The 19,692-nt window shown below is 37.4% G+C and overlaps 1 protein-coding gene across 1 annotated transcript in view; it reads right to left on the bottom strand.

Annotated features, from left to right (window-relative positions):
* LOC140228615 (globin-like) overlaps positions 1-19,692 on the bottom strand; it is a 65,482-nt gene that overhangs the window by 3,831 nt on the left and 41,959 nt on the right. The gene's annotated exons all lie outside the window — the stretch shown is intronic.

Raw genomic sequence — 19,692 nt, 5'->3', positions numbered from 1 at the left:
ATAAGATCTGAAAATCACTCGTAACGCAATGACACGTACTGGGGAAACAGACATTCTTATCAGCAATTTAAACAAAATCAAGGGTACAAGTTTGAATGGCTGTATCCGCTTCATCCATCTGTCACCCCCAAGTACTTGATATTTTAGCGATCATGACATGACGAACCGATGACTAATGGAACACGAGGTGAGGTCGTTTGAGAATGAGTACTGAGAGGATGAGGTATAGACAAAATGCTTCGGTGTGACCATGGGACACCGATTGCAATTCATTCGGAATTTCGAGTCACCCATGACCAACGGCGTAGCCAGGATTTGATCTTAGGGGGGGCGGTTAGTCTGCGAGGGAGCGAAGCGACCGAGCCCGAGCGAGCGGAGCGAGCGAGGGGGGGGGGGAGGGTGTGGGAGGGGGGTTTCCCCCCTCCCACGGTAAGAACTTTTTGCATTTTGATGTTGTAAATGGTGCAATGTGATGCATGTTTTTGCGCGTTTTATCGACGTGAAACAGTCCCACTTGTTAAAGGTAGCAGTATATTTTAGTGTAGATTATTATTGAACAATTTGCCTATAAAATGGTATAATTTATATACACTTCTTGTGTTAATTCTTTTCACTGAATATCATGAACGCGACTGAACCCGAGCGAGCGGAGCGAGCGAGGGTGGAGGGGAGGGTGTGGGAGGGGGGTGTCCCCCCTCCCACGGTAAGAACTTTTTGCATTTTGATGTTGCAAATGGTGAAATTTGATGCATGTTTTTGCGCGTTTTATCGACGAGAAACAGTCCCACTTGTTTAAGGTAGCAGTATATTTTGATGTAGATTATTATTGAACAATTTGCCTATAAAATGGTACAATTTGAATACACTTCTTGTGTTAATTCTTTTCACTGAATATCATGAACGCGACTGAACCCGAGCGAGCGGAGCGAGCGAAGGGGGAGGGGAGGGTGTGGGAGGGGGGGGGGGGTGTCCCCCCTCCCACGGTAAGAACTTTTTGCATTTTGATGTTGTAAATGGTGCAATTTGATGCATGTTTTTGCGCGTTTTATCGACGAGAAACAGTCCCATGCACTTGTTTAAGGTAGCAATATATTTTGATGTAGATTATTATTGAACAATTTGCCTATAGAATGGTACAATTATTTGAATACACTTCTTGTGTTAATTCTTTTCACTGAATATCATGAACGCAACTGAACCCGAGCGAGCGGAGCGAGCGAAGGGGGAGGGGAGGGTGTGGGAGGGGGTGTCCCCCCTCCCACGGTAAGAACTTTTTGCATTTTGATGTTGCAAATGGTGAAATTTGATGCATGTTTTTGCGCGTTTTATCGACGAGAAACAGTCCCACTTGTTTAAGGTAGCAGTATATTTTGATGTAGATTATTATTGAACAATTTGCCTATAAAATGGTACAATTTGAATACACTTCTTGTGTTAATTCTTTTCACTGAATATCATGAACGCGACTGAACCCGAGCGAGCGGAGCGAGCGAAGGGGGAGGGGAGGGTGTGGGAGGGGGGGGGGGTGTCCCCCCTCCCACGGTAAGAACTTTTTGCATTTTGATGTTGTAAATGGTGCAATTTGATGCATGTTTTTGCGCGTTTTATCGACGAGAAACAGTCCCACTTGTTTAAGGTAGCAATATATTTTGATGTAGATTATTATTGAACAATTTGCCTATAGAATGGTACAATTTGAATACACTTCTTGTGTTAATTCTTTTCACTGAATATCATGAACGCAACTGAACCCGAGCGAGCGGAGCGAGCGAAGGGGGAGGGGAGGGTGTGGGAGGGGGGTGTCCCCCCTCCCACGGTATAAGAACTTTTTGCATTTTGATGTTGTAAATGGTGCGATTTGATGCATGTTTTTGCGCGTTTTATCGACGAGAAACAGTCCCACTTGTTTAAGGTAGCAGTATATTTTGATGTAGATTATTATTGAACAATTTGCCTATGAAATGGTACAATTTGAATACACTTCCTGTGTTAATTCTTTTCACTGAATATCATGAACGCGACTGAACCCGAGCGAGCGGAGCGAACGAAGGGGTGGGGAGGGTGTGGGAGGGGGTGTCCCCCCTCCCACGGTATAAGAACTTTTTGCATTTTGATGTTGTAAATGGTGCAATTTGATGCATGTTTTTGCGCGTTTTATCGACGAGAAACAGTCCCACTTGTTTAAGGTAGCAGTATATTTTGATGTAGATTATTATTGAACAATTTGCCTATATTAATGGTACTTGTGTTAATTCTTTTCACTGAATATCATGAACGCGACTGAACCCGAGCGAGCGAAGCGAGCGAAGGGGGAGGGGAGGGTGTGGGAGGGGGTGTCCCCCCTCCCACGGGAAGAACTTTTTGCATTTTGATGTTGCAAATGGTGCAATTTGATGCATGTTTTTGCGTGTTTTAACGAGTTGAAACAGTCCAACTTGTTTAAGGTTGCAGTATATTTTAGTGTAGATTATTATTGAACAATTTGCTTATAAAATGGTATATCATTTAAACAATCTTCTTGTATTAATTCTTACACTGAATATCATGAACGCTGTCTGCAGTTCAGCAATTAAACAGAAAAAGCATGCACACGAGGGTGTAGATAGGGGCATATCCCCTCCCACACGAAGGTGATTTTGCGTTTTCAGACCTGAAATTCAGCGATCTGGTGCAAATTTTTGGTGCAATACTTTTTCATCGAAGTGTTAAAATCACGGAATTTAGCTCTTATTCCGAATGTGCACCATCTGTGTGTATGTATAAAGTCTAGTGAGGTAGAGCTGAGGGGAAGGGGGATTCCCCCTCCCGCTCGCGGAGCTTTTGCGTTTTTAGAATTGAAATAAAGCGATCTGGGTATAGCCACAGTCTACTTCTATGCATGGCGGAAGGGGGGGGGGGAGGGGCGGGCGAGCAGGGAGAAGGCGTGGGCGAGTGTTATCTCCACCCTTCCCTTCCGATGGAGCTTTTGCCTTTTTAAGGTTGAAATTGAGATATCTCGTATACGCATATTTGATGGAATCAACATTTGGGAAATCACACACACACACACACACAAACTGATGGGGGGGGGGGCTGAGGGAGGAAAGGGTCGATTAAAAGGGGAAATTCCCCTGATAAGTCTTGTGCACTCAGAATTATTCAAATTTTTTTTTGTAAATCTAAAAAGTGTACTAAGCTAGGGAAAGAGGCACAGAGGGGGAGGGTTTGGGAGGGGGATACCCCCTCCCAAGCACGAGAGATTTTGCATATTTTGAATTGAAATTCAACGATCTGGTGCACACTTTGAGTGAAATATTCAAAAAAATATCTTATTTGATGAAAGGTTGCAAAGGAGACCCGCTTCATGTGCATGCATACAGTATACACGCATTTTTTTTTTTCCGCCTCCCAAATCCCCGGTCCAAATCTTAGGGGGGGGGGGGGGGGGGCGACCGCCCCCATCGCCCCCCCCCCCCTGGCTACGCCAGTGCCCATGACAGGATTCAATTTCATCACGGCCAGTATGACATTCTATTTATTATGGTTTTATCTCTATTCTATTACAGTTGACCTCAGTGTCGAGCTCACCCTGACTTTACATGAATAAATGAATACATGAATGAATTAATAAATGGATCAAGAGCAGAAAGCGGTCAAGGAGGGTCATGCAATCAATCCGCAATGGTTGGGCACACTCAGCGAGGTACTATTCATGCAGAAACTCGTCCATCACGTCCCGATTTGAAGAGAAAATCCTCCCCCAAAATAAACAAGCTCCATACGAAAGAGAAAAAAAAAATGTCTCCAGAACGTTCCAAAAATTACAAAAATCGGACAAGAAATAAGGAAGATATGACATTTTGAAATTTCATACTTCTTCGGAAAACATTTCTTGGCCAGTCCTTACGAATATTCAAATGAGCAAGTCCATGATGTCATACCCTCAAATTTTTCATGTATGTTACATATGAATATATTGTTATATTATTATATTATATATTATATATATATATATATATATATATATGTATTATATTCAGCTAATACAGATTAAAACACATTCCCATACAAACATAATGTATCATAGTTAACATTGTTCTTTTTTTATTTCAAGTGGTTTTAAAGCTGAAATATGAGATATTTGTCATTTCTGTATATGAAATGAATAAGAAATTGTGAGAGCATGATATCGTCAACTCGCTGATTTGCATATTCATAACGACTGGTCAAGAAGGGCTTTCCGAGAAATTTTTGAAATTTCAAAATGTCATCGAACTTTCTTATTTCTTATCCGACTTCGATCATTTTTGCACCGTTCTGCAAGGGATTTTTTTTTCTTTTCCTATCGAAATGGATGAAATTTTGGAGTGGATTTCTTCTTTAAGGAGATTCTGCGAGATTTTACGAGAGACATCTTTGTTTCTTTCGTTCGCTGTTTTTTTTTTCCAATTTGTGGCCTCATGTTTCACTAATTAGTCATAATCAATAATCTAGTAGTGTAATCTCGTGATCTCATAGATTATGTCAAATTCTGACCTAAAAACATCAACAACAACAACAACAGTATCATCGGAGCGTTTTCATATTGCCCATATAAACGTTATGCATGCAGAGCAGACTACAGTGTACAGTTAAAATAATGATAATAATCAAATAACAGTAGAAGTAATAGCAATAATAATTATGATGATGATGATGATAATAATAATAATAATAATGATAATAATAATAACGATGATAACATCTATAATAATATCCAAGGTGGCCTCATTTAAGCGTTGACATTGTACTACCAAGATAGCCCTTGCATTATCATTACCCTGGTGTTGCCAGGCACCCACTTATAAACCTGGGACGAGGAGGATACGGTGGGTAAAAACAGCTCGTCCAAAGACGTAAGCACAAGACTGGATTCGCACTCGGATCCTCAGAATGAAAGTCAGAAAGTCTTATCCACTATGCCATAAGCAGTATCTCATAATCAAAATGATCAATTTGACGAATTGGGAACTTGGTTATGTGGTAAGCTCATCGATTGTATACTAAGTCACAACAGTGCGTTCTGCATTCACCAGAGTGTCTAGCATGTATCATCTTAGTATTGATAATCAAAATTTGTCTAAAGCTACAGTGATAATAGAAATACCGAAGACGATAAGAAAAATTATCATTATTGTTATTATTCAAAGTGCAATGTTTCTGGATATTAATTTCCACCGAGCACGCATAATAATCGTAAAAACATATTGAGGAATATAAGCCAAACACTATAAATGCCAACCTATTAGGCTTTTACAAATCTGAATCTTACATTTTCTCTACTTATTTATGTGGACAAGCTGTAGGTTCCCGGATGATTGCATGTTTTTTGTTGAGGGCTTATTTGTACTAATGCATTGAAAAGCATGTAATCTTTGACATGAAAAGAATGATATTTGAAAGGAAAATGGCTTCCCATGAACATGCTGGCAATACCTGTAGAGTGGAGCAGTGGGTAAATGTAATTTCGTACTTTTTGATTCAATAAAGTTGAAAGGGAAATGTAAAGAAAATTACATGTATAATTCATGGATTTCTTTTCTTACAGGGGAAAAGACCATGAAAATATGCCCCCCCCCAAAAAAAAAAAAAAATCACAAACTGTCATATGTTTTCCACTACACAAAGAAGTCAGTTATATTTGGATGAATTTTTATTATTCATGAAGACATTTGTTGTAATAATACTGTTGAACGTTGACAATAGGCATTATACAAGGGAAATATCGGCGTTTTTGCCTCGACTTCGTATTTGTTTGGGGGCAGATGCAAAAGCTATACCGCACACCAGCAGCCCACAGGATAGTACAGCAACGTTCTCAGCCAGATATACTCAAAAGGCGGAAACAATTCCCAAGGCTGACGGCAACAAGACCGTTGCGTCCGCAAACCAGCTCTCATCTAACTGGCTCGCTGGAAAAAACCAACAACACTAAAACCTATAAATGGTGTTTGGTAGGTTGCCCAGGGCAACCATCGCCTATTAAGGAATTACCTACCTCGATGACAGTTATCTTGCTTCGATGTGGGATCTACTCGTCATTCACTCAGTTTTCCAGCCCTGACTCGATAATCCGCAGTGGCATCAAATGCGAAAAATATGTGAGGTTCCTGATAGAAGCTCTTCAAAAACAACAGATTTAGATGTCACTATAACATAGCATGAGTGCTTGCGGGAAAGTCGGGTAAAGGATATGAAATAATTGTCGAGTGAATGCGGAATTAAAAAAAAAATGTGGGCCTCATTTCCAGCCAGTTCATTCTTTTTTTAAATAAATTTGATATTGCCTTAAAAAGCAGGAGAGGTATAAGAACGTGGAAAATTAACAAATTAAAGGACAGAACGGTGTGTGTATGTTTGTTTGTTTGTTTTATTTCTGCACATCAAAAAACTTTAACACCATAATTATATCAATATAATACAAAATTGATATTCCAAATAAACATACTCATGAAGCCAAAAAGAACTGGGCCCTGTTTCATGAAGAGTTAAAATTGATTATGAAAGATTTCAACTGTAAGCCTATGGCAGCCTGCGTGGTAAGGAAATTTAAAATTGATTTTATCTTTTGATAAAACGGGGCCCTGAACTTATAACTCATATTTTCACAGGACGAATTTTGGGATACTTTATACATTATCATCTGAAGGAGAACAATAATAGTCCTATGAAAGTAATCACCTGCAGGCAGATCGTCATCTTTTAGAAACCTTGACTCTGATACAAACAGAAATATACTTCTCCACTTGTATGTGTTTGTGTGTAAAGTTGGTTGGTAGTCTTGTTTTGCAGATTAACGGTGGTAGGGTATAAAACAACAGAATCTGCATTGTTGTTTTTTTCCTTCATTTTTTTTTTGATCTGAAGGAAGATCAAATAAATTTAGTATAAAGAATTTTCAAATCAATTAGCAGATAGGCGGACATGTCCTGAACACTTCAAATCAAGGATTGGAATTTTGATTATAGATACAGCACCAATGCACACACAAAAAAATCCAATTTATGAAATCACAATTTATCAGCAATATACCAGATTCTGAAAACGTAATGAAAAGTTAAAGAAAAACCATCTCTTTAAGAAATCAAACCACTAAAAAAGGCGAGTGGTAAAAAATATAGAATATCACAATAATGATCCATTGTGCCGACAGCGTTTTTGCCATTTCTCTCCCATGGAGTGATTGATATGATATTGATTTGTTCAGAGAGAAAGCAATAAAGAAGTATGAGATTAGTGAGAGGAAAGAGAGAAGCAAGAGAGAAATTAGTGTCATCATCTTTTTCATCATATGTCCATCATAACGCAAGCACAGGGCAAACTAATAACCGCATTCCGTCCGGCGAAACAAGCACGTGACACAGCTTTGAATGCACCTGCCAACTGTATGCTTGCAAGGGGAAATGAAAACGAATGTCGCCGCATCCGTTCAGGAGCGTAGCCAGGGGCAACCGCTGGAGCAACGACTTCCTCCCCTGAAATCCTCAGGATGAGAGTCAACATCATCATCAAGATCGATGAAAACTGTAAATGCTTTGCCCAATAACCCGTCAGCGGTCGGTGTTCATAATTATGATTGTAGGCCCTATTATGCAAGATAAGTGTGTCAACTGCAGTCACAATAATTTGCTTTTTCAGTCAGATAATGCTCCTGATGATAATATTTTGATGAAAAACAACGCTGTGATGATAACCATAAAAATGATGATGACATGATAATAATCATAAGTAATCATTATCCTCAATACGGTAAAACGACGGCATTAGTAAGGACATATTTTTTCGAGACATCTTTTGATATCGTTGTATGATGGCGCATTGTGACGTAGTAACGAAGACTACATCCTTGAGCCACAAGCAGGCACGAGGTTCACAGATCATTAGCAGATATATAAAATATCACAAAAAATTGATATTTTCCTCATTGGAAGTCATTATCAAATCAATGTGTTAATGCAGATATTCTTCACCATGCAGTTTAGTAAATTTGTTATAAATCTAATTACCTGGTATTTATTTTCTTTTTTTGGGTAATATATCTCGAGAGGAGGATATCTTATTTTGTCATTTGTTCCATTTTCCATCTGAGAAGATCGCGGGATAGCCCACGTTCATCCAGCCACACTAGATAGTTGGTCTTCCATGGGGTCCAACTGGATATGCCTTCTAGATGTCTCCGATCCTCTGCTCGAAACTTACTTGTTGTACCTACCATTCGAACAAAGTCTTATGGGGAGAGGGTTTTTTTCTTTTGCCGCACCTACTTTATGGAATTCTCTGCCAGACCCACTGAGAAGTCAGATGCAGATAGACAATGTCAAACAAAAACTCAAAACTTATCCATACAAAGTAGCCTATGATTGTTAAATTTGAAGTCATTAATGTAGTTATTTCAGTAGTACTGGCAACTCTGACCTTTTTATGTACGTTTAAGAAATAGTTATTGTAGAGTATTATATTGTATTTGGTAAATTGTAATTTTTGTTGTTATATTTTCTATTATGGTATAATTTGTTCGTTTGTTTGTAAAGCGCATTGAAATTCTTTTCAAGTCTGAAATGCGCTATATAAGAATTTGTTATTATTATTATTATCATTATTATAAGGCGGGGCCATTTTACCGGGTTATTAACCCTGCTCTTTGCGATGAATGGATTAAGCGGGATGGTTATTTTACGTGCATGAGTTGTGACTCTCTCACACACGGGACCTCCATTCTACTCCCTTCCAGTGTGACAGAGTGTTTTGCCTCTTGCTAAAGAGAGAGAGAGAGTCGGTATGATTACACACAGCATCGCTCACCTAAGCTCGGGAATCGAACCTGGTCGTATGGACTGGGAGGCAGACCGACTGAGCTTATACAGTAAAAATAACCATTACTGTTTCATCTGTGGATATGACAGATCCATAGACACCACATGCAGAGCAACAATTTTAAGAAAAAGTGTGCACTGACAGCCTTTCCTGTTATCAACGTTTGGTATTAACGTTTAAGGCATGGATTACGTTCATCTATATACATGTATATAATAATATGATATACATGTATATATATATATATATATATATATATATATATATGTACATACATATATATATATATATATATATATATATATATATATATAGAGAGAGAGAGAGAGAGAGAGAGAGAGAGAGTGTGTGAAAGGTGTGTTTTGAATCCTCACAATTTGATTTTACTTCTCGAGCTTTCGGGCCCTGCCCTTTATCAAAAAATGTGATGCACAATTCACATTTTTTGGGCTGGTTGCAAGCCGGCAATCATTTGGCAACCGGTTGCGGGAAACATTTGTGATGATGGGTGGAGGTAGGTATATATATACATATATATGTATATGTATGTATATATATATATATTTATATATATATATGATTATTATCATAATTGATATTATTATTACCATTATCATTATTATTACTATTATTATTATTACATTTATTATTATATTTATTATCATTATTATTATTCAGTAGCCTTGAAAAGTATTCTACAGAGAGTAAAGTCACCTGACGGCTTGCAGCAGAAGCGTGCAGTTGATTGCATGTTTGTTTACATGATAGTAAACCACTAATGGATGGCCGATGTAAAATTTACAGTCATTAGATTTTGCAAGTTTTCCCATATAGAAAACTTTGCCGAACGGGCAGAGTAAATTCGAACGACGACAAACAAAAAATATCACAGTGACGCACGAACTGTCCTTGCATTGTTACATTTTTCTTTTCAGTTTATTCCTGCGACGTTGTGCTTTTAGGCTGCTATCTCCCTCTAAACCTTGAGGGTACAGTACATGAGGCGAGCTATAGCTGCTGAAACTGTTTAAAGATGCATGCGAAAAGTCATTAGCGGAGCAAAGTGTTTCCACAGTCTTTTATTTCTTGGCAAACAAAACGCTCGCGGTATTCTCAATACCATAATGCAAGTCTGCCATTCTAATGGATGGGATTGCTACATGTCAAAACGTCCGGTGATGGGTTTATGCTTGTGCAATCTTTTGTTGACCCATTCAATTTTGTATTATGGTCTTACTAATGAGTATGAAAAGCTTCACGGAACAGAAAAAAAAATCACTACGTTAAATTACATGCAGAAAATTTAACTTGCACATGATAAGCGATAATCTTGAGTAGATGTTAACATAGAAACCGTATTTTTTTTAGCCACTTACATATTTTTTTAATTTTTTTTTAGAAAGTTAAAGTTCTTCCGGAATTGTGTCAAATCAGCTTCATGGAGAAAGGTGGGTGGTGACGACTGCTTTATAGTGATAATATTTGCACTCTCTTGCATCCCTTTTCAAGAACTGAAAGCACTGACCATAAGAATATTCTCCATATATTTCATATATTTGTTCTTCTCTATATATTTCAAGTCTAGTTACTCCTGACTCAAGCGACACAATGATTCTTCTGGAGAGGGTTGCTTAGATGAGGCAGCAGCTATTTCGGCAATCTTATTGCTGCATCAGAGAGGGAAAATTTTGGCTTCTTGAACTTACATGTATATAGTTACAAAATTATAATATATATGTATATATATATATATATATATGCACATAATCATATTTACATTTATGTATACATATATATGTAGGGCCTATACTATATATATATATATATATATATATATATATATATATATTATATATTATAATAATGCATACAAAAGTAAAAAAAAATATAATGGATGAATTGAAGTTTAGACAATTTTAGACGTACGGTACACACGTCCATGAGACTAACACCGTTGAAAGTATTGGTGTATGATCCAGCCGCAAAAGAAGCATTCAAATCCTAAAAAGAAAAAAAAAAACTGCCCAAACGCCGGAGATATAGATGGCATCGTATCAATGTGTATTTCGTTCTCCCCATTAAATGCACGGCGCAGCTGCGCGGCAGAGGCAATTTCCGACCCTTCATCGTGTTTTCAAGGACGTCGTCATGGAAACGGGATGAATCAAAAGTTGAAAACAACAACAACAACAACATCACCAGCGACAACAGTTTGCTCACGCGAGATGGATGAATATCATGGAATTCACAACCACTGAGTGTTTGCGTGTCCGGGGGGCTGAACGTGGAGCACGACGTGAAATCACGGCGTTCAAGGCACTGACTACGAAGGTCAAATCTGACATCAAAGCGCTTCATCGTGCGACGGTGAATATGCCGTGCTATTGGCCCTTCAAGGTAATTACGCGAGAAGAAAGAACACGTGCCTGTACGCCCTTCTTGGGAGAGAATATTTCATGATACGCGTTATTATAGTTATATTGGACGAGTTGAGAAGCAACCCCATCAGTGTGTGGAAACCTAGCGGAAGTTTGTCTCGTCATTCATAAAATGTCGGTCGACCCCATTCTTTCTTTCTTTCTTTGTCGCACACAGAGAGGAACGTACGTATAGGGAGGGACGTTATAGACGAAAAATGAATAACTGCATCGTTCATTCTGTCATTTATGCTTGTGCACCTGCTTACTAATTAAAAATTATTGTTTCGCGAATGCACTTGATCTCTCAAAATACCCCACTTTTTAAAATTTACATCCGACTTTGATAATCTTAAATGAATGAATATATATATATATATATATATATATATATATATATATATATATGTACTTTTGTAGAGTCTAATACTTGTATCATAATTTACTTGTAAGAGTCTAAACTCCCTGCTTTTCTTTAATGTACAATATGTAAATATATTCCCGTTGGTTTACAAGTCCTATGAATAAATATAGTCACGAGTTCGTAAACTGTAGTAATTTAGTCAATTAATGTTGAAAAAAGGAAGACTTCCTATTATTTGCTGAAATTCAAGACTTTCATATCACTAGTGTAAATTCATAGACATCGTGACAACGCTGTTCAATTATTACGAAGTTTGATCGGCGCGATCTTGAAGTTATATAAGATCTTTTTTGACAATTACAGAGCAATCAAAATAGCAACGTTAACAAGCTACTGACATAGCTCGAAGAGAAGTTTTCCAGAATAAGACCGATATAGTGTGTGCTTTTTGTTTTTCTTTGTGAAGTAATTCAAATAAAATGATAACAGGAAAAACGTTCGTAACGTTGAATATTGTTTTTCTCTGCGCCTGACCCCGAATTAGATATCATAAAACTTTTTTTCCCAACGCAGCTTCGAATAAATACAGATCTTCTACATAAACCTGTAACTCAATGCGGTAATTATTATATTTCAATGCTTTATTTTGTCATTAATTCGTATTTCTATAAATTCACACAATTTGATCTTTTCAACCATTACTCGACATTGCGTTATAATTCTCACAGATGAGTTCTAGGTAATTCATTTTATGCCACGGCGTTAAAAAGAACCGTTATTATTATAAAAGGTCTCGGGAAGGCTGACTATGTATATAAACTGTATGTATTCCTTCAGATATACAGTGTAGATAAAAGAAGCCGTGCATTGAAAATGGGTGTTGCTGGTATAATAATAATGATACCTTGATCATCAATTTTGTGGCCAGTAGAATATATGAATATATGTCATATAATATGTGCAGTGATATTTTTGACTTCTTTTTCAGATAACTTGGATACACCCACACACACACACACAAAAAAAAAAATAAAAAATCTAAGAGCCAATATTCTACGAGCGCCATCATCTTTCAATCATATATCACTAAGGTATGCTCTTATGATTTTAAAAAGACAGCGAAATGCATCTTCGCCTGTATGTAGACCGAACATGCATGACTCGCATGTTTCTCCACTCTGTCTTCTGTTAATCATTATTAGTAACGTGGAAACATGAAAGTTATGCTCAATCTATAGGGAAAGGTTGAACATCCCAATATCATTTGTTCATCATATTAGTTCTCTGGCAATGATTGACAGATGACGTCACTGGCAGAATCTTGGTTTGGAAGGACTTTTTTTGTGGGCGTGTCAAAGTATAGTCTAACGAAAAGTAGCAAGCAAATTATTATGAAATATATACATACTTAGATATTCATTTGACCACTTCAGTGATATTGAGGGTACCATGAATCAACACATCAACATCATGTGTTTGTACCATACAGTTTCTTTAAGCTTTTGTGAACGTTGAAGCCCCAAGACACGATTTATTTGTGTGTTGTTGTTGTTATTGTTTTCTCATTTTCATTGACAGATATAAATTATAGCAAACTAAGTCAAATATTAGTAGTATTGGAAATTAACATTCTCTCAGGGATAACTGGCTTATCATAAACAAAACTCAAAAGAGAAATTATAAATCAAGTCTCTCTCCCACCCACAATGACAAAGAGAATCCGATATGGCATATAATTTAATTCATTCAACCACTGGCACTTACAGAGCCAGGTTAAATTTCCTATAGTAGCTGCATTTGTATCTTACATGTATGTTGTGTTCATGCATCTATGTTCATTTATCTATTACTTTATCTCTCCCCTTTTCTGAGAAATTTCAGAGAACCGTGTCCGGGAAAGGGATCGAAAAAAAAAAACAACCCAAAAAACAAAAAACGTGCACAATTCATTAACCAGCTCTTCTTATTACAGACACCGAATAGCACTGCCAAGGGGGAAGTGTGGATTGTTCTTTGATGTTAGTTAAAGGGAACCAAAACCCAAAAAGCAACGTGGATTGAGTGAAAGCAACAACATTAGTAGAACACATCAGTGAAAGTTTGAGGGAGTTTGAGGAAAATCGGACAATCGATGCAAATGGCGGCCCTCTGCATAATCGCTTCTTACATGTCTTAACTACAATTGTTATTGTAATCCCTGCTGCATATACGTGCATAATGTATATTATATCATTAATTTCCTATTATATCGTTGTTTATGCAAGTCAAACGACTCTGTTTTAAATTTACTTTGTACATTTCCCACATGTTCATAATTATGTAATTTATGTATATTGATTTGCAGAAAATAAAGTATCTAAAATATATCAAACAAAAACAAAAGTTATGAATTCTTAAAGTTTGGGTGTTGGAACCGCTGGATGAGGAGACTACATAGAGGTTATGACGTATGAGTGAAAACAATATAAGAAAATATAAAGAAAATTCCACAAAAATTCATTTTTTAATGAAAATTACACATTCCATCAACTTGATACTGGCAATTATTCCCCCTTCTTTCTGAAAGCGGTTAGTCAAGTGCTCTTTCATAATGCTAGAAAAGTAATTTGTGTGTGTGTGTGTGTGTGTGTGTGTGCGTGTGTTTGTCTTGCTAAGTAAATCCACATTCATTCATATAACATGTCTCAATGGAGACTACTGTATTATAAGTATTAATTCAGTGGTGAGACACTGGTACTTGTCGCTTGCATAAATTAGCGCGAGCTCTGTTGGTAGTGCCGCTGCTCGGTATTAAGCAGTCTGACATGTTTAACGGTTTTCAATACAAGGCTAGCTCCTTCATTTTCCCGCGATCTCTAAATGATACCGATCAAAATCTGTGATATTGCTTATGGAGAGAGAGAAACAAAATGCAAACTCGATGCTCACCTTTAATGAACAGCAACAAAGAAACAGTTCAAACACAAAACCCTTCACCCTTTACCCTCATCGGATACTCGCGACGTCAATTAAATTGGTTCCTTCTTTGTTGTTGCCGGTGACAGAAAACTTCTCAAAGTGACTACAAGTTATCATCACATAGTATTGCTAGCAAACAATCGCAAAGTGATAGCGGGGAATTTTCATGCAATGCTTTTAATTTCTGAAGGATTATGTATGATGACACTTATTGGCATGAGGAGGGGTAATGTTCTTTGTTAAGATGGTTTGTCAATTCGAAAATAAATTGAGTTTCGCTATTCTGAAGGTTCGTAATTCTGAAACACACAAATTATCAATACCTGGATGTTCGTTTATCCGAAAATGAAAAAGGATTCATTATTCCACAGTTTCGTTAATCCGAAAATGGAAAAAAAAGGCTCGTTAATGCGAAATGAAACGAAGAAGCGTACTAACGAACCTTTGGAATAACGAATAACGGGTTTGTCTTTTACTTCCTTTTTTTTTGGGGGGGGGGATGGAAGAGCATATGATTCTATTTTTCAGTCTTTTAAAGCTCAAACGTTCTTCTATTGTTTTGTTGCTATGTAAATGCTTCGTTGTGACCATGAATCCAAAGTGAATGATGGCGGAGAACGTATTCATAATACGTTATAATACTTTGACAAAGAACTGAGGGGCATTACACTTTTTAAAGCTTCGTCTAGTAGAGAAATGCACGTTGAGCGACGTCACCGAAAATCATCAGTGGGCTCATGGAGTGATTATTACAAACCGTTAACAGCCCCGAGATCGTAATCTGGTGATAAAATGCTATCTCTTTCTCATAAATGTCCGAGTGCTATAACATATTTATGGTTCTAATTCCCTAATGCATCGCTCAGCAGCAGCTATGATGAATCAGGTGACAATGCTGATGGCAAAGCCTATCGCTAACACGAACACGACACTTGTCACTGCAGCTAGTCTTGTACGAGACCATCGGAGTATTTATTCTATGGCAACAATAATGCCTTCTATTTTCATAGCTATTATCACTCCGAAGTATTATGTGTATATACGCACGTTCTCGTCGATTGTTTAAGTTACTCAAAATGACTGCCACGCCCACTTGAGAGGAAAAACACGTTCTTGCTGGGGATTCCCTCTATCAAAGTAACAAAATTTATTACAATTTGCTTTCTTGATAGGATCATACGTCTACTACACGACCATAACAAAATATTTGAGTTGCTTTTCCATTTCCTCCCCCCCCCCTTCCACGTATTGAAAATGACGATGATGCTACTTGTACGCAAAAGTTACTGTTCAAGATTTCGTGTCCACTCAAGTTAACGTCCTCAATTCAAGCTTCCATGATGCGAACCTGCTTAAAGGTTGTTCCTTCAAGAGCGAGGTTTCATTTTTTATTTCAAAATTAAATCAGAGGTCATTCGTCAGTATTAAACACACGGTGTTTCCGCTGTTCCTTCATCTCTTCTCTATCATTACAAAGAGCTAATGACATCTGTCTGCAAAGTGGTGCATCAGCGAAGTGTTGAAGTCGATGACCCTTCAAAGGATTGAATTCGATCTTGAAGCAGCGTTATCTCACGACATCATCTAATCTTCAATTACTTTGTGAGAGGAAAGAATTCCGATTTCGATAACAATAATGATTCATCAGCCGCCCGAGGTCAATGCAGTTGATGAGGATTTCCTCTTTTATGTGAAGATTCTGAATCATTCTGGATTCGATGAAGACACTTTTCTCCATTTTCTTGTTTTTTAGATTTTTTTTTTTCTGGAAGCCGGCAGCATAACTTCCGAAGCAATTTGATTTGAAGACAGTCTGCTAATGTATGTTTATGCTTAAATGTGTTTGCCCGGATTGTGACGCAGGCGGCGGGCTCACAATGACAATTTTATATTTTGCACATCTTCGCACCACAGGAGTCGAAACTTTCAAAGCGATTAACACAACAAAATCGGACCAGAGACTGTCCCCTTATCCAGAAATGATTTTTTTTTTTGAATTTTTTTTTTTGGTGGTATTGTGGATGTTTATGATCTTAACAAAAACATTCTTTTTTTTTCATAAGTCGCTTGGCATGTTTCGACATCACAAAAACAAACATTCTTGACAACAGTCAATGACAGAAGAAATAAAAGGCGTCTGATGTTGTTGTTGTTGTTTTTTTTTTTACTATACAATATAACGTGCGTTAACATCGACACAATTCCTATATAACAAAAAGCGAGGGAAGATAAAAAAAAATAGTCGTTAGCACGTAACAATATGGTATTCATGTTCAAACAAAGAATGAATTTGCGTAGACCGGCCCGTTTCATAAATCTTGTCATCAGTGACAACTGCCACATTTCTATGACAAATTTGCTCTCAGCCAATCAGATGCAAAGATTTCAGTAGCTTGTCACATCTATGACAACTTAAACGGGCCCCAGGTGACCAGAATGGTCTGTCAACTCGGGGAAGCATCCATTTCTTTGTTTTGTATTGCACGCTTAAACAAACTGTTTCTGTTAATCTTGCCATAATACCAGGCTCTCTGTCAGGTGGATGTGCTGGCGAGCAGAATTGCTAGGATAACATGAATAATCATTGCACCGCAGATGCTTATCTCAGTGAATTTCAAAGCCACCGCGCCTATTTGTACTAATGCAAATGACCTTTTACTGCTCATGCGCAAAGTGGAACTACAAACTGGTCTTTAATGTGTGAAAGAGTTATCAATGTGTGAGAGAGTGAAATGCGTGAGAGAGTGAAATTATCAATAAACTTGCAAAAAACTAAAAAAGAAAATGTGTGAGACAACAAAAAAAATGTGTGAGAGAGTGAAATTATCAATAAACCTGCAAAAAACTAAATGCATGCTGTTCTGTAATTCGCTGGAAAATTTACCGAGAAATATTTTCCTGGAAGACACGGTCATAGAAGAAGTTTCTTCCATCAAATTTTTAGGTTTGATTCTGGACAATAAACTTACCTGGGGTTCTCATATTAATTCTGTATGTCGTGTTATTTCAAGGAATATAGGTGTTATAAACAAAGTAAAATTTCATCTTCCCAAAAATGTACTTTTTATGTTATATTCTACTTTGATACTACCTCACTTAAATTATGGGATACTCGCATGGAGAAACACTTTTTCTACTTATACAGAAAGAATATTATTATTGCAGAAAAAAGCTCTTCGTATCATTTGTCACGAATCGTGGAGAAGTCATACTAATAATTTATTCCACGAAAATAATATTTTGAAAATTTATGACCTCTATCGTTTGCAATTAGGACAATTTATGTATAAACTCACCTACCACTCTCTCCCCCTTGTGTTTGATTCCATGTTTTTAAAGAATGAAATTGTTCATGCATATCCAACCCGTCAATCCCATGAATATCATTTGCCTTTGACTAGGACAGTTTTTGCAAAATCTTTATTCTCCTTTTCTGGACCAAAATTCTGGAATTCTCTTGATAATAATATAAAAGAAGCTTTAAATTTTTATACATTTTCTTTGAAGTTAAAGAATCATTTAAAAACTTCGTATGCAGCATAATAATTCATTCTTCTTTTATTACTTTTGATTTTCAAAGTTGTTGTTGCTTCGTTAATCTCACTACTCTTTGTTCATCAGCGAGCCCGTGCTTCTGTGCCTCCAGTGCCCTGGTTATGACCCACCATTTCCCTCTCCTCCCCCCCCCCCTTGTCCACCTCGGACTTACTACCTTCATCACTACTAATCTTTCTATCCTCTCATCAATCTTTCCTTACAAGAGAGCCGCCATGTGTTTGTTAATGTGCGTCCGTATGTGTGCATGTATGTGTGTATTACTCTGTCTGTCTTTTTTTTTTTTTTTTGCTACCGCTTAGGGAAATTTGTTGTTGTTATATTCTTTTCTCTATGAGGGGACTGCATTCTACAAGCTCTGCTTTTTAGCAGTCCCCTCCATTTCCAGCAATATTGTTTATGCATTTACCACAGTGACGTAACAGTTATTTGTATCTCTGTTGATAATTTACCTGTATCTCTTTTACAATGTTATTCTGTTCATCGCATTATGGTACTGATTTCCATGACGTCTGTGTACATGAGCCTTTCTTTGTATTTCTAATTATTTGTTTGTTGAAAGTGAAATAAATCAACTTGAACTTGCAGAGAGTTACAACCCACTTATACGCAAAAGATCCCGCTTCATTCATTCATCGCAAAGAGCAGGGCACGTAGCCCGGTGAAGTGGTCCGCCTCAAAATTGGACCCCATGGAAGACCAGCTAGTGCAGCTGAACATGGACTATACACGAGCCATCTTGTAAGATGGAAAATGTCAACAAACATACAAGCACATGGAATGCCGGCTAATCATTAGTACTAAAAAAAAAAAAAAAAAAAAAAAAAAAGAACAAACTCTAATTGTGTGATGGAATTCTCTTTACACAAGTCTATCTTAATCAGTGTTCATTTCCTCGGTTGAAAGGGTAAAAAGAAAAAGTCAGCTTACTTAACACGATACGTCATGTATGGTGTCATGAACGGAACGATAGGTATCAGTAATCTAAAAAAAAGTCAAAACATACGTAGATAAGATTGTTCGTGAACACACCTGATACTAAAGCCGGTATAACTGTTTTTGTTTTTTTCCTTTTAGAAGTGTGAAACTATCATCACTGTCATGTTATAACGTACTAAGTAATTCCTATACAGACAGCCCTATATTGACTGATGTATTAAAATCAACTTCTATGGTCATACATGAAAGACACTCCGCTCGCTAACTCTGTTCGATATTGCGGCGTGTTTAATTCAGGCTTCCACGCTGCATCGCCATCGATGGACCACGCATATCATTCTAAATGCATTCGCTCGGAGATGAGGGTGTCCTTTTACAGCAAGTGAGAATCTTCATAATACAATGTACTTACTATGAGTTACTCACTCCCTGATTTATTCATCAGATCAGAGGTACAGCGAGATGAATATCATCGTCGTCCTTCCCCTTTCTCAACTAGTCAAAAAAAATATGCAGATTGGCAGACAAACAGACAGACAAACGCACACGCACTCACAAACGCATAATAGACGCACGCACGCACGGAAAATGCAAGCAAGGCCGCGGCGTTTGTAGATGACATGTAGG

Source organism: Diadema setosum, chromosome 1 (genome assembly GCF_964275005.1).
Source record: "Diadema setosum chromosome 1, eeDiaSeto1, whole genome shotgun sequence".
In the NCBI taxonomy this organism is placed as follows: domain Eukaryota; kingdom Metazoa; phylum Echinodermata; class Echinoidea; order Diadematoida; family Diadematidae; genus Diadema; species Diadema setosum.
Note: the sequence above shows the minus strand (reverse complement) of the source record. Positions and strands in the feature narration are given on the sequence as shown.